At 44.7% G+C, this 12,816-nt stretch overlaps 1 protein-coding gene across 3 annotated transcripts in view; it reads left to right on the forward strand.

Annotated features, from left to right (window-relative positions):
- ZNF462 (zinc finger protein 462) overlaps positions 1 to 12,816 on the forward strand; it is a 148,767-nt gene that overhangs the window by 3,973 nt on the left and 131,978 nt on the right. The gene's annotated exons all lie outside the window — the stretch shown is intronic.

Below are 12,816 nucleotides of genomic sequence, written 5' to 3' on the forward strand. Positions count from 1 at the left end.
GCTGTCTCGGCTGGGGGTTCAGAAGCCGCTGCACGGGAGGACAACGGTTTCTGGAGACGAGAAGCCATTACACGCGCTTGGCTTTCCTCCTGAGGAAGAGAGAAAGGGAGGCTGGGGGCCTGGGGGGCGCCTCACGCCTGGTGCAGTTCCCGGGGGTCTGCCTCCTTCCAGGAACGAGGGGGAAACAGCAGCCGCCCCCCCCCCCGCCCCCCCGGAGCAGCCCCTCTCTTTCCCTTTCTTTATCTCCCTGTCCTCCATTTGCAAGCTGTCTGCTCTGGTTCCAGTCCAGACTCCAAAACACAAAGCTCCTTCTCACGTTCAGTCTCCAGGCTTTTCACCATTCCTGAAGGAACCTTCCTTTTCTTTGCATTGTAGCGTCTAACCTACCGAGAGGGAGGGAGGCTGCCCGGAGTTCCTTTTATATGCCTCCACTGCACCCCCCACCAAAAAAAGAAAAAGAAAGAAAGGAAGAAAAAGTTTCATTTTTAAGCACGCGCCTGGGATGGCCAAGACCAACCAGGTGGGGCCTTTCTCCCGAGCTCCCAGGGGCTGAGGCCGGCTTTGCGCTGTGGTTCGCTGTGGTTTTGTTTCTGGAGGTGGCTGGCAGGTTTGGAGAGGAAGTGAGTAGTTTGGTTGAGAGCCGGGAACTGAGTCAGGTAAGCCGTGTCATGTTGTAAGTCCCCCAGAAAATGGAGGAGAGCCGGTTTCCAGGAGACAAAGCTGAGATGAGAAGTGTTTATAAAATTATGGATGTCTCCATTTTGAAGCTCTGCTGGTGACGGAGGAGGAGGAGGAGGAGGCTTGTCTGCCTGCTCCTGCCTTCTCCCTTCCCTGAGGGAAATCTGATGGTTCCTCACGATGGCTTCGTTGTACAAGGACATGAGGGGGCTTTTTAAAGGCTGGCTCAGATATTTCTCCCACCCAGAGAGTGCTTTCCTAAGCCACAGAGGCATTTGCTTCCATTTTCAAGTAAACTTTGGGAATTTTTCACCCCCTTCGGAGTGGACCCAGATGGGTTTTGACCTCCTTCAGGAGAGGGAAGTCCAAAACCTGAAAGGTTTTTGTTGAGCCCCTCACACAACTTAAACACTGCTCCAGGCCCCCTGGAAGTCCCCGCAGAATGCTATTTCATCATTGTGAAGATGGTGATGACCCCTACTGAGGGTCTGGAGTTCTGGGGCTTGGTTGCCATCATGCTTTGAATGCATTGCAAGACTTTATTGTCTGGTTGGGAATGATTTCTACAAAGAAAGAAAGAAAACCCCACAAAAACCAATCCTGCAAGACCCCCCTGAGGAGCTTCGGGCTGAGGGACCACAGTGTCTGGGGCGCTGCTTTCCCTTCCATGCAGGAGGCCTCCTCTGACTCCCTTTGTTTCCCCCTTTGCCTTCCACTCAGCCCCCCCCCCCACTGTTCTCAAGTACTGTAAATCTTCAAAATATCAGTATGTCTTCTCAACAATGGCACCATGGAAAGACAGTCGACAAAATACTGCCCGTTGAGGAAAACCTTATACCCAGGTATCTTCCCCTTTTTAATTGGGAGTAATTTATTAGTCTCTGGGGAGACATTTTGGAAGGAAGATTAGAGAAAGGACCCAAAGCCACCCCAGTGCACACACATGCACTAGAACTCTATACAGATTCCTTCTGGAGAATGTGTGTCATTGACCCAAGTAAAGGATTCAATCTTGAAATGCTTCAGGAATTTATTAGCGCGAACCATGGAGATGTTGATTTTCCATTAGGTAAGGTGGCCATCTTGAGGAGGAGGGAGATGTTAGAAGAATTTTAGATGACTTCTGAAGATGGGTCAGGCAGGCTCCAGGGTGAAGGAAAACTTGGAGGAGATTCGGGACCAGCTTATATAGTCTAAGGACACTGATGGGACTTTGTTTTCAACTCAGGAGACATAGAGAAAGGGGCCAGCTTCACCATAAATGAGGAACACATTGGTGAGCGACTTGTACCAGGTTTTTTTCTTGCTTTGCTTTCTCACCATCAGATTTTTGGGGGTGTAAAGTGCCTTATGTCTCCAGTAGTTTAGTGCCTTATGTCTACAGTATTTTTGTGTGGATTGAAATGCTTTTAGAATCCAGATGTAATTATTTTCTCTTGAGTAGCTAGTAGCAATGCCACTCAGTAAATGCACAATGCTGTATGTGACATCCCATTTTTCCACCCAAACTGTTGTGCCATTAATTGAGGGTTATTGTTCTTCTGAGGGGTGTGTAAGGAGAGGGGAAATACATGGTTCTTCAGCTGATAATTGTCCATGATCAATGAAGTAAAACCCAGCGTGTGGAGACGAAGATGTATGGGTTTCAGTTGATGTGTATGCTCATTTAAAAATGCTTCTGTTCAGATTTCTGTTCCTTTATTAAAAATCGAGGCCTCTCCTAGAGCATTTTTGGAAATCTTGGAATCTTTTCCCATTCATTATTCACTTTAGGATTGATTAGCTTCTGATAACTATTGCTTTTGCTCATAAGTGCAATGTATTCAATGTTATATTCAAATTTCTAGCGCATAGGTAGATGTTACCTGTCCAACCGTGGAATTTCAAAGGCAGTGGAATAAAAAGTTATTCTGGAAGTAATTGTGAAATAATTTTATGTCTAATTAACCATAACTACTTTATTGTAATTATAGTACATTATGTGTCTCTTGAATCAAACTTCTATGTTATCTTTTGTTGTTGATATCACGACAGCTGTTTGGTTTACTTAAAAAAAATAATAATAATGACAAACTGGTCTCCAGTTCCGCAATTTGATTCCCCACATCTTTCACTTTGCAACCAAATATTTTAGTGTCCTTACAGATAACCTTCGAGATTAGTTTTTCTGGAAAGAAGGACAAAGTAAGCTTTCTCAGAGAAAGTTTGGAGTTTGAGAATATGTTTAGAGTCCCTAAGAAATCGACCCACTCTAAGGCCCTCTCATCAACTTGGACAAGCATGCCGTAACATTTTAAAGACGTGGCTTCTTGAATGTTCTAGACACACTCCTTTGAATTGGGTTGTTTTCAATAAACCACAATAAGAAAAATAAAACAGTTACAAAGTGGACATTCTCATATGATGTCAAAGCTCAGACTCTTTGTTTTTTTGAGATACACAGTCCATAAGGCTCATTATGGGAAATTTTTGCCATAGCTCTTATACATCACAGAGAATCACACTGGAGAAATAGATGAGCTTCCATAAAAACACAAGTCTTGGTGGGCCTTCGCAGTCTATGGTCTTTTCTCCTATGGGATTTATGTCAACTCTGAGTATTTGGTCCATACCCCCACCCCCTTCTTGGGAACTGGAGGAAACGTTAAAAGGGAATAGAAAAAAAAAAGAAAACTATATATTTTCTTCCTAATGAGTCTTCCGGAAGACAGTTGAGGGGAAAATTCAACTGTCCTAATGGACTCCAGGGTACTTGTGGTCAGTTTTCCTGAAAGGAAAGAAAGGTGACGTTGCCTTGGGAAAGAATCATCTTGTCTCTGTGATGGAGTTTAATAGAGTCTAGTCTGCCTAGGTTTTTTCCCTTGGTGTTGCTATTTCTTAAGCAAGGCCACTCTGCTTCTCTTCTTTGTGGCACATACCTTTATGACTTTCCTAGTTCATAGCATCATGGGACAGAGAAATGCCAAAGCCCCACTGAATATTTCAAGTTGGTGATTCGAGAACAGAGATGCTATTTCACAACACCACAGTCACTAATGTAGGGAAAATACAGATGATGAACGCAGACCGCAAAGGATGTGACACAAGTATGTAATTGCTTAGTTGACTGATGGAAAGTGACATTTGAAAAAAAAAGGGGGGGTATTTCTAGGTTCTGTTGATAAAGTCCGGTGAGGGCAGGGGGCGGGGATCCCCAGCATGGGTCTGTATGTGTGTATGTGCATGGATGTGTTGCCAAAGCAAATAGGATCTGTGGTTCACATACTAAGGATGCTGATGACTTGGAGGGAAACATTAGCTTGGTGTTGGTGACCTATAAATTGATTATGAGAAAACAGAGGAGAATATATAACACTTGAAGAAAACTCTTCTCCTGTGATATGCCAAGACATCTGGCAGATGTTATGCTGGGCCCTAAGGAACGAACAGTTTAATTTTAACTCCAGCAAGGAAATGGGAAGTTCTAAGCTCTTTTAATAGCACAAGTCTTAGTTTGGGGAAGGTTACTTAAAAAAAAGAAAGAAACAAAGGAAAAGAGGCATTTATTCTAATGTTAAAAAGCTCTAGAATGCCAGGAGATTAAACTGAGGCTTAGGGTGATGAGCAAAACTATTGATTCTCAAGTAGAAATTAGCATTAAAATTAGGTGAAGCTTGACAAACATACACACCCAAGTGATGGGTATTTGCTTTTCACCAATCAGGACTTCCAATTAGGAAACTAGTTCTGTACATTGGCATGTATTGTGGTTCCTTTTATAATTTGAGAGTGCCTTAGACCTTATACTTCAACTCCACCCCCTTCCCCCCTCCCCCCATTTACTGAAGAGGAAACTGGCACGGAGACATGAAGTGTCTTGACAAGGTCAGAAAGTTCAGTTGTCACTAAGCCAGGCCTAGAACTCAGGTTGGCTGACTCCCAGCCCAGTGCCCTTTCCACTACCCCACTGCATTTGACTGAGGCTGGTTGTGAAACACCAGCTCTGCTCTCCAGAGTGAGTGCAAGGCTTGCTGAGAAACCAACTCAACTCGTAAGGGGCAGGATTGTTGACTTTCCTTAGTTGAATGTAGCATGGCGGGATCTCCGTGCCAACGTGGCTTCATTGATATAAGAGAGACTGCAGAGGTGGTGTGTTCACGTGACTTTCAATCCAGGCCCAGCTACTTGTGTGCGTGCGGTTTTCTTTGAGTTCCCTGCTCTGTCCTCTAGTTCTCTCATCCAGGGTGGGAATCCTTTTCAAATATCATTCTTTGGAAGCTTCTCTGCCTCTATTGCATCTTACAAAAGTGCCCACAATTGGACTCTGGGGGTCTGTTTTGCAACATGGTACAGTTTGAAGCCGGAGTCTTCCGCCGATGGTTGGTCGAGAATGAAATCTAGTCTTAAAACAATTATTGGTGACTTTCCAGCACTCTGGATGCATCCCAGATAGTGCCCGCTGTTTATCGTAGAACCCAGTTCTCTCTTATAGACCAATGCTAGCTATTCCCCAATTCCCCATATACACGAAGTGATCCTTTAAATGCCTGTTTAACCATAGGGGCAGCATCTACCCATGAGCAATGAGGACAGAACTGTCGAAAGGGGAACTGGATTTCCATTTCTGTCTCGGATTAGGAAAAATAATTTTGTGACGAAGAGTGATGCTTGGAAGTTTCCACGTTTTCTAAGCTTTTTCCGAACTAAAGCATAAATTCTTAATCCAGGCGTCCATCTGAAGGAGAGAGTGTTGGATGTGGGCTTTTGGCAGAAACACAGTTAACGCAGTAAACAGTTGAACCTCAGTGTGGCACTCCTCCAAATGAGTTGACTGTCGAAAATAAAATGTTCCAGAAGAACTGGGAGAACAGGAAAGAAGTTAAAACAGTATGGTGTGTCTGCCAGTCCTGAAGGAAGGGGGCTGGGCAAGAGACTGGCTTGGGGGCTGGGGGAGCGTTGGAGGGAGGACAGGCTCCTGGAAAGCTGCACCATCTCCTGGATTTGTAAGACGCTGGAGGAGACGTTTCCAAAGGAAAGAAATGGGCTTGCAGGAGCTGAAGCGTGTACTTGCAGCGCACTGGGAAGCCCTCTCCAATCTTGTGTCCCCTTCAATGTTACTTCTGGAGAAGCGTGGAGCCTTGTGCTCCCATTTTCTGCTTGGAAATGTATTATCAGAATTGATCTTCCTTCCAAGGCTTCTTGTCCTTATCAGTTGAAGCATACAAGAGATTTTGTGTCTTTGGATGTATGGAGCAAGTTGAGTTTTCAGGGTTTTGAGACCCAAGAAGAGGTAGATCGTTGTATGAGTGGGTGCTGGTCTCGTCACCTACAGAGGCATTGGCCTTTACTTCTAGTGAGCAGATAATAGTTGATGTCTTCACAACACTCCTGCCTAATTCCCGGCCGGAATGGAGTTATTTATTCTTGAAGGGAAGGTTCCTTTTTGGGCCAGCTCATGGGCATTTTGGTATTGATGTCTGCTTTCCTGTGTTCGCTAGGCAGTTCACTGCATGTTGCTCCTGGTCATTGACAGCATGCGCTGGCTGTGCCTGTTCAAGTCTTACCCCAACACTATTCAAAGAGTAGAAACCACATGAGGGTGAAGGGAAGGGAGGAAGGGCGAGTTCTTTTCTTCCCCCTTTGGGTCGGTACTTTTTTACGTAAATGAAGATGATGCAGTTTAACTCCATAAGGAATCTTGGGAGGTTTTGGGCAGACTTGTAACAAAAGATTGCAAAGCCAAGATAGGGGCATTCTACCAAAAACCAATGGCTCCTGATTCAAGTGGGTTAGGATCTCTTAGTTGGAATTGTAGCATGGGTCCAAGGTGAGTAAGCAAAGACTTACCTTTGCATTCAGATTGGTTTGAGCACAAAAGCAGCTGGAGGCCCAGGCAGGACAACTGTGTCAGAAGTAATTCAGCCCAGGATTTGTGGAGAGGCTTATCTGCCACAGAGCCCAGATGGGGAAGGCCAAGCTCACTCCCTAAGCCCTCGCCTGGCCAGTTGAACAAGAACACAAGCTAAGGCCTTCGAAATTTGGAATTCTTCTCTTCCCTGTTCAGATTTAAGAAGGTAAAACTATTATCCTTCGATTTTACTCCTGTCAGCCGAGTGCTGCTCCCCTGAGCTGGGAAATGCCAGAGCCAGGGGTGTGAGAGCCAATTTTCCTCCGAGTGAACATTCTCCCTGTTCACAACTGCAACGGTGCCTATAACATTGTACTTCTTATTCAGAAAATAATTGTGCAATGGCACAATGTGGGAGGCTGGAGAGATGTTTGCTGCATAAAGGTTCCAAACCTCACCTGCAGATTAAGAAGTGAGCTTCTAAACCATCTCTCTCTCTCTCTTTTTTTTTTTTTTTTGCTAATGAAAAGCTTTGGAAAGAGACCCGTGAATTAGAGCTCCAGCTGCTATCCTGGTAGGGGAAGTTAGGCCTTGAAAGGATACACGGATTAGCCCTTCAGAAAAGCAAACAGTAGCATCAGCACAGTAGAAAATAGACAGGGTTGTTAAGCTAACAGAAAAGTAGGCTAACGCATTGCCATGATTAGGTGGTAGAAATGTGCTGGCTAGAAGAGACTGGGCTTGGGTGGGAGAGGGAGAAAGGAAGAGAGGCAGGAGAATGATTGATAAGCCAAAGTAGATGAGGTCTGTCCACTGGGAAGAGCCCTGGGGAGAAAGGCACCGCTTTAACGAAAACAATAAAGCACATGGAAAAAGCCCTTGTAACTCGCTACCCCTTGCATGTGAAATAGGAAGACTAGCGCTTAGGCCCACATTCTGTGCTCGGTGCCTATTGTAAAACAGTAGAATTGGGCCTGGAAGGCAATTTGTGTGACTTTGGGGTCACAAACACAGCCTTTCAGATAAAAGGTAAATGGAAACTTGAGGGAATTGGTTAACTCTGCCTAGGTGGAGATTTTCCTGGAAAATGAACACAGTAGAGAATAGATCACAGTAGAAAATAGCTGCATTATTAATGGGCAGAAAATGTGATCGTCCTCTCAAAGCCCTCCGTGGAGCTTCTCTACCTAGACTCTGGGTACTGGAGAGAAATAAGAACAAAGACCTGCTTATATCAGAGAGAAGAGGAACGGCCCTTGATTCATACCTGGTGTCTAGTTTGGGATTAAGCCATTTGCTCCGGCCAAATGTCACAGACTGTCCTGTCAGCCCAAGCCTGGTATGTTAAAATGCAAAATGCGGTCATTGTGGTTCTGACTGTTTTATCTGTCGAATCTCCAATGCCCTTATCTATCCTTTTGCTGTGATCACTTGGTTAGTGCTTGAGCATCAGACAGTCAATGCTCAGATTGTCATGGACCCGATCTAGTGGACCTTATTTGGAGTAAAATTTGAACCAAGGCCGACAGACCGTAGACGGCAGAAAGTGGACCTAGAGGTCACGTAAAGATCTCAGGAACTCATCACTTTGAATCTTTTGTCCTCATGGCTTCTGCCGTAAATAAGCCTTCTCTGAAGACTATGACTTGGGGTTTTAGTGACTGGAAATAGAAAAGGGGTCCGTGTGGAAGGCACCATTATAATTTGAATATGAAAGTTCAGCCGAACAAGCCCTTTCCCCCTTCTGTTGTCAATTGGCCATCATCTGTTTTCCGTAAGGAGAAGACACAGACTTGCCTTATCAAAAATTCTGCAAGCCCCTCTATAGAATGGGAATACCCTATAGATCTTCAACACAATGCTATTTCCTCTCCTGGAGTCACTCATAGGATATTAATTAGGTACCATTTTCTAACACTTAATGTGGATCAGGGGATTGTTCATATGGGTGAGGAAACTGAGGTTTGGGAAGATAATTTACCTAAAGCTATGGGGAAAAATGAGCTGATGCCAAGGGCTCAAGTAGAAAGCAAATGTTTTGAGAATGATGAGGGCAACAAATGTACAAATGTGCTTGACACATAGATGTATGTATGGATTGTGATAAGAGTTGTATGAGCCCCCAATAAAATGATTTAAAAAGAATTACCTAAAGCTGCAATGTGGAGGAGCCAGGACACGCACCCAAGGGAATTGCCTCCAGAGACTTGGTTCTAAGCCTAGTTATTGGTCATTTCTTAGTACCCTGAGGTTCCTGATGCTGTCTCTTCCAGTTGGTTATACCTGGAGAATGCCCAGGTAGAATGAAGGAAATCAGAACATAATACAAAGCTAATTAATATATATTAGCTGATGTGAGATATAATTTCCTGCAAGAGCATGACACTCTTTCACTGAAGAGGGACCCCTCTGTCTGTTCTTATAAGACGGTAAAAAAACAAAAAGCCAGGCAATTTTGAGGGGGGTACTTTTTTTTTTTTTAGTTAAATACTTTTATTGGGGAGGGAGTACTTTATACAATAAACATTTTTAAATCTGCTCAATTATAGAGTAGATATGGACATGAAGTTTTAAAAGTAATTCTTACCTTACAGATAAGTGCTTTTTTTTCTTTTCCTTTTTGGGGGCTCATTTGAAATTCTCAGTGTCCTTCATTGCTCTGACTATTACTAAAAGCACCAGATATTTTTAAAAGCGATATAAAGAGCCATATTAGACAGTTTTCCTGCTGATTGACCCTTTTGGGGAACAGTGCAGATATTTTTTCAAGTAGGGTCGCTAGTATGTTCCCTCGTCAACCTTTGGGATTGAAGTGTGCTTTCCAAGGCTGAATCGAAGAGTCAGGCCACTGGGACTCCAGTTTGCACACTCACCGATTTCTTGCAAACTAGCGTGTGTTAGACCACATTTGTGCCATCAGCCGACTGCAGGTGGGATCTGTCAGTGGTACGCTGGTCTCCATTTCTTTAGCGCGCGTTCAGAACAAGGATCACATTTAAAGAGCAGCTTCTGAGGGATCTGCTTGGCTCATGTCCAGTTTGAAGGCAGAGAGGTCAGCTCAGGTGGATATGGCTGCTGCTTTTGGGGGGTGATGGGGTGGGGTGGTGATACCCACGAGGGAATTTTGCTAGATTTTTCTCAAAGGGCATGCGGTGATCCATCGGGACCGGGGAGTGGCTTAGTAGGAAAAAGTTGGAAGACCACAGAATGGTATCTGGGGAGAACAACGTCAGGGAAGTTGCTCTGCTAGATGTTTTTTTCCCCCAACAGGACAATGCACCGGCTAGTTTTTCCAGGTGGCCAGAGCTGTCTTATGTCTTCCTCCCATCCTCCCTACAGCTTTGATCTTGCCCCTTCATAATTTGTTCCCCAAACCAGAGAACCTTGAAAAGAAACATGGGTTGAGCCCCTGGAGGGTGCTGAACTGCCGCCTTGAAATGGTGTCAGTCAGAAAAGTGCAGACATTCCCCAGGGAAGTGCTCAGAGAGATGGCAACACTGCCGTCAGAAGGGGACTATGTCGAGACCCAGTAGTTTCATTCACCATTTGGTACTTTCCTGTGGATAAAGGTTTCTGTGAATTTGTAGGAATGCTTTGAGATTGACGAAGCTTGGGTTTTATTTGTGCTCCTTGGACGATCAGAGAACAGCAAGGAAGCAGCTGTTTGCGGATGACCACACATGCGCTCGATGGAGTAACAAGCTCTCAGAAAGCGGGTGGAGCAGGTCCCCATATCCCTAAGCCACCCAGTGCGGTGGCTGTTCTGTAAGACACTGATTCCGGAGTCGATTCTTTAGCCCAAAGCAACTGTTGATGGTTTTATACCTGCTCACCAGTCTTCAGACAAACCCGTACCCAAAGCCATTGCAGGAGGAAAGCACAGGCACGGCTCATAAAACGCTCCAGAGAAGGCCACAGTCATTGCTTTTAACCCATCATCTACACGACCAAAATGATTTGACCCTTAGATAATGGCCTTTCGTTGGGGGAAGGGACGGCTCAGAAGCCAAGAGAGTAAGCTGAACTGGTACCGAAGCATGCAGTTCCTTGGCAGAATTTCTAATGTAGAGAAAAAGGAACTCGGCCTCACATAGCAGAAATTATGACACCCCAGTCCACAGTGCCTGGCATTCTAAGGCGCTCCTTCAGACCAGCTTGTCTCAATGAAGAGCCTTGACCTTGTTTCTTCAACTCCCCTCTTAGTTCTTTGAAGAGGAACCGATGCAGGCTCCACGTCGAGCTCCTTCGTGTACTTTTGTGGGTGTAGTGACATTCAACTGGGACTAAGACATTGATTTTGAGGCCCCCCTCAGCAAGATGCCTTAGGACAGGGAGCCTTAGATCATGCCCGGGGAAAGTAAATGCATGAAGTTTACGTATGCAGGCCTGGCAGAGGAAACCATCCATTATCCTGAAAAGAAAAACCAGTCTCTTCCATCTTCAAAGACAGACTCTGTTGTACTGTGGAAAAGCACAGTGTATGGACCATAGAAAATAGCACACACTCGAAAGCAGAATTGTACCGTTCCATGTGAGTGGAAGTTCTCATCATTTGTTCCGTCTCCTGCCATCGCTTTGCCTCCATGACTAACTTGGGGGGCGGAGTAGTGAAGTGGTGAGAACAGATGTCAGCGGTCCCTGCAGTTCACCCCTGTCTCTTGGCTGACACAAGTGTCTTGGAGTACAACACAGTTCTGACCAGTAGCTGTGGCTTGTTAATAATGAGTGAACATCACCCATAGGTCCTAAAATTAGCAAGTGTTAAATGTTATGTGATTATTAGGGGGAAAACAAGATAATCTAGTCAGTGGGCTTAATTAGGTTGTGATTGCCCAATTGCTGCTTCATGATAATTATATTCATAACCCCGTTTCTAGACATCAACTACAATTATCAAAATTGACCCTAGCACAGGTAAGTGCTAGTGATCTTCCTTGAAGCTGCTTGGAACAGTGAAATCCTGACGCTCCCAAGGTGTGCCTGTCTGTACCTTTTCCAGCCCTCCTCACCTTTCCCCCGAGTTAGCGGAAAGGTCAGTGGCAAAATTACTATGTCTGTGACCATGCACATATTGTGTAGCCTGTGTTGGTGTCTAGGGAACAAGAAGTCCTTAATTAAGCCTTTACGAGACAAATATTACTGCAAAGCATCCATAAAGCAGCAAAAACTTGAAGCGAAAAACTTCAGACCTGTCTGGATCATCCTTCTCCTCAGTACCTGGCACGTGATTCTCTTGAGTAGACCTTTTACCATATGTTACTGTTGTCGACGGACTGACTTGACAGCAATGGTTTATTGTTGTAACGCCCCTCCTTTGCCCTCCCCCAAAAAAAGAGCATTAGCCAAGTTTAAGATACTGTCTTATCAGCGTGATCAGTCTGAGGAATAGGATGCTTTCACTTTTAACGTTCTATTGTCTCTCCCTCCCTCTTCAAAAATTCAGGAAATTGGCTTCCAGGTGTGTTCTAATACACAAGAAGGTTTATGGTGTACCGTTTATCTCCTAAACGGAGGCAGGGATTTCTAGGAAACACTGACAACAACCTGTATCATAAGTGGGTATACCAGTGTGACACCATGAATCACTGGGCCAGATTGTCACTTGGCAGCCTTCCCTCTCTGACATGCAATTATATAGGGAAAATAATGCGCTGGCAATTTGTACACCGTGACTCAACTTCCATACAATTGAGGAACAAGTAGGAACTCAGTTAGCCTGTATGTAGGACGTCTCTGGGAAAGAGAACTTACTCGTTGTTGAAATTTCAGGAGCACAAATTTCTACCCTTAGAGTTTCTCAGGGGGAACGAAGTGGCCCATGCAAGGGTTTCCATTTAGAGTATGATGCACACTATTAAGAAAGTGGATGACACACTAGTTCTCATGGATAAAGAGCTTGTACAATTTAAAGCCTGGCTCTGCCACTTCTTAGCTGGATGATCTTGTATGCATCATTTAACCTATCGGTCCCATGATGTCCTAATCCAAAAAAAAAAAAAAATCAGCACACACACACACACAGAAACAAAACAAGCATAATAACATGAATCTGTAGAACTGACAGGAGGATTAAAGAAGGGGCCTTGGTGGCACAGAGGTTAAGCACTGGGATGCTAGCAAAAAGTTGGTGGATTTAGACTCACCAGCTACTCCATGAGAGTAAGTCCCTATCTACTATTTTACAGATTATAGGCCAGCAAAACCGCTGGGACCGTTCTACTCTGTCTTGGCGGGTCCCTCTGATTTGGAATCAACATTGACACCCAGTAACAGTAATGTATTAAGGCCCAGATTCATGAGAACCACTCAGA

The sequence above is a fragment of the Echinops telfairi genome, unplaced genomic scaffold (assembly GCF_000313985.2).
Source record: "Echinops telfairi isolate 266 unplaced genomic scaffold, ASM31398v2 ScPeMD7_7410;HRSCAF=8448, whole genome shotgun sequence".
NCBI lineage: Eukaryota > Metazoa > Chordata > Mammalia > Afrosoricida > Tenrecidae > Echinops > Echinops telfairi.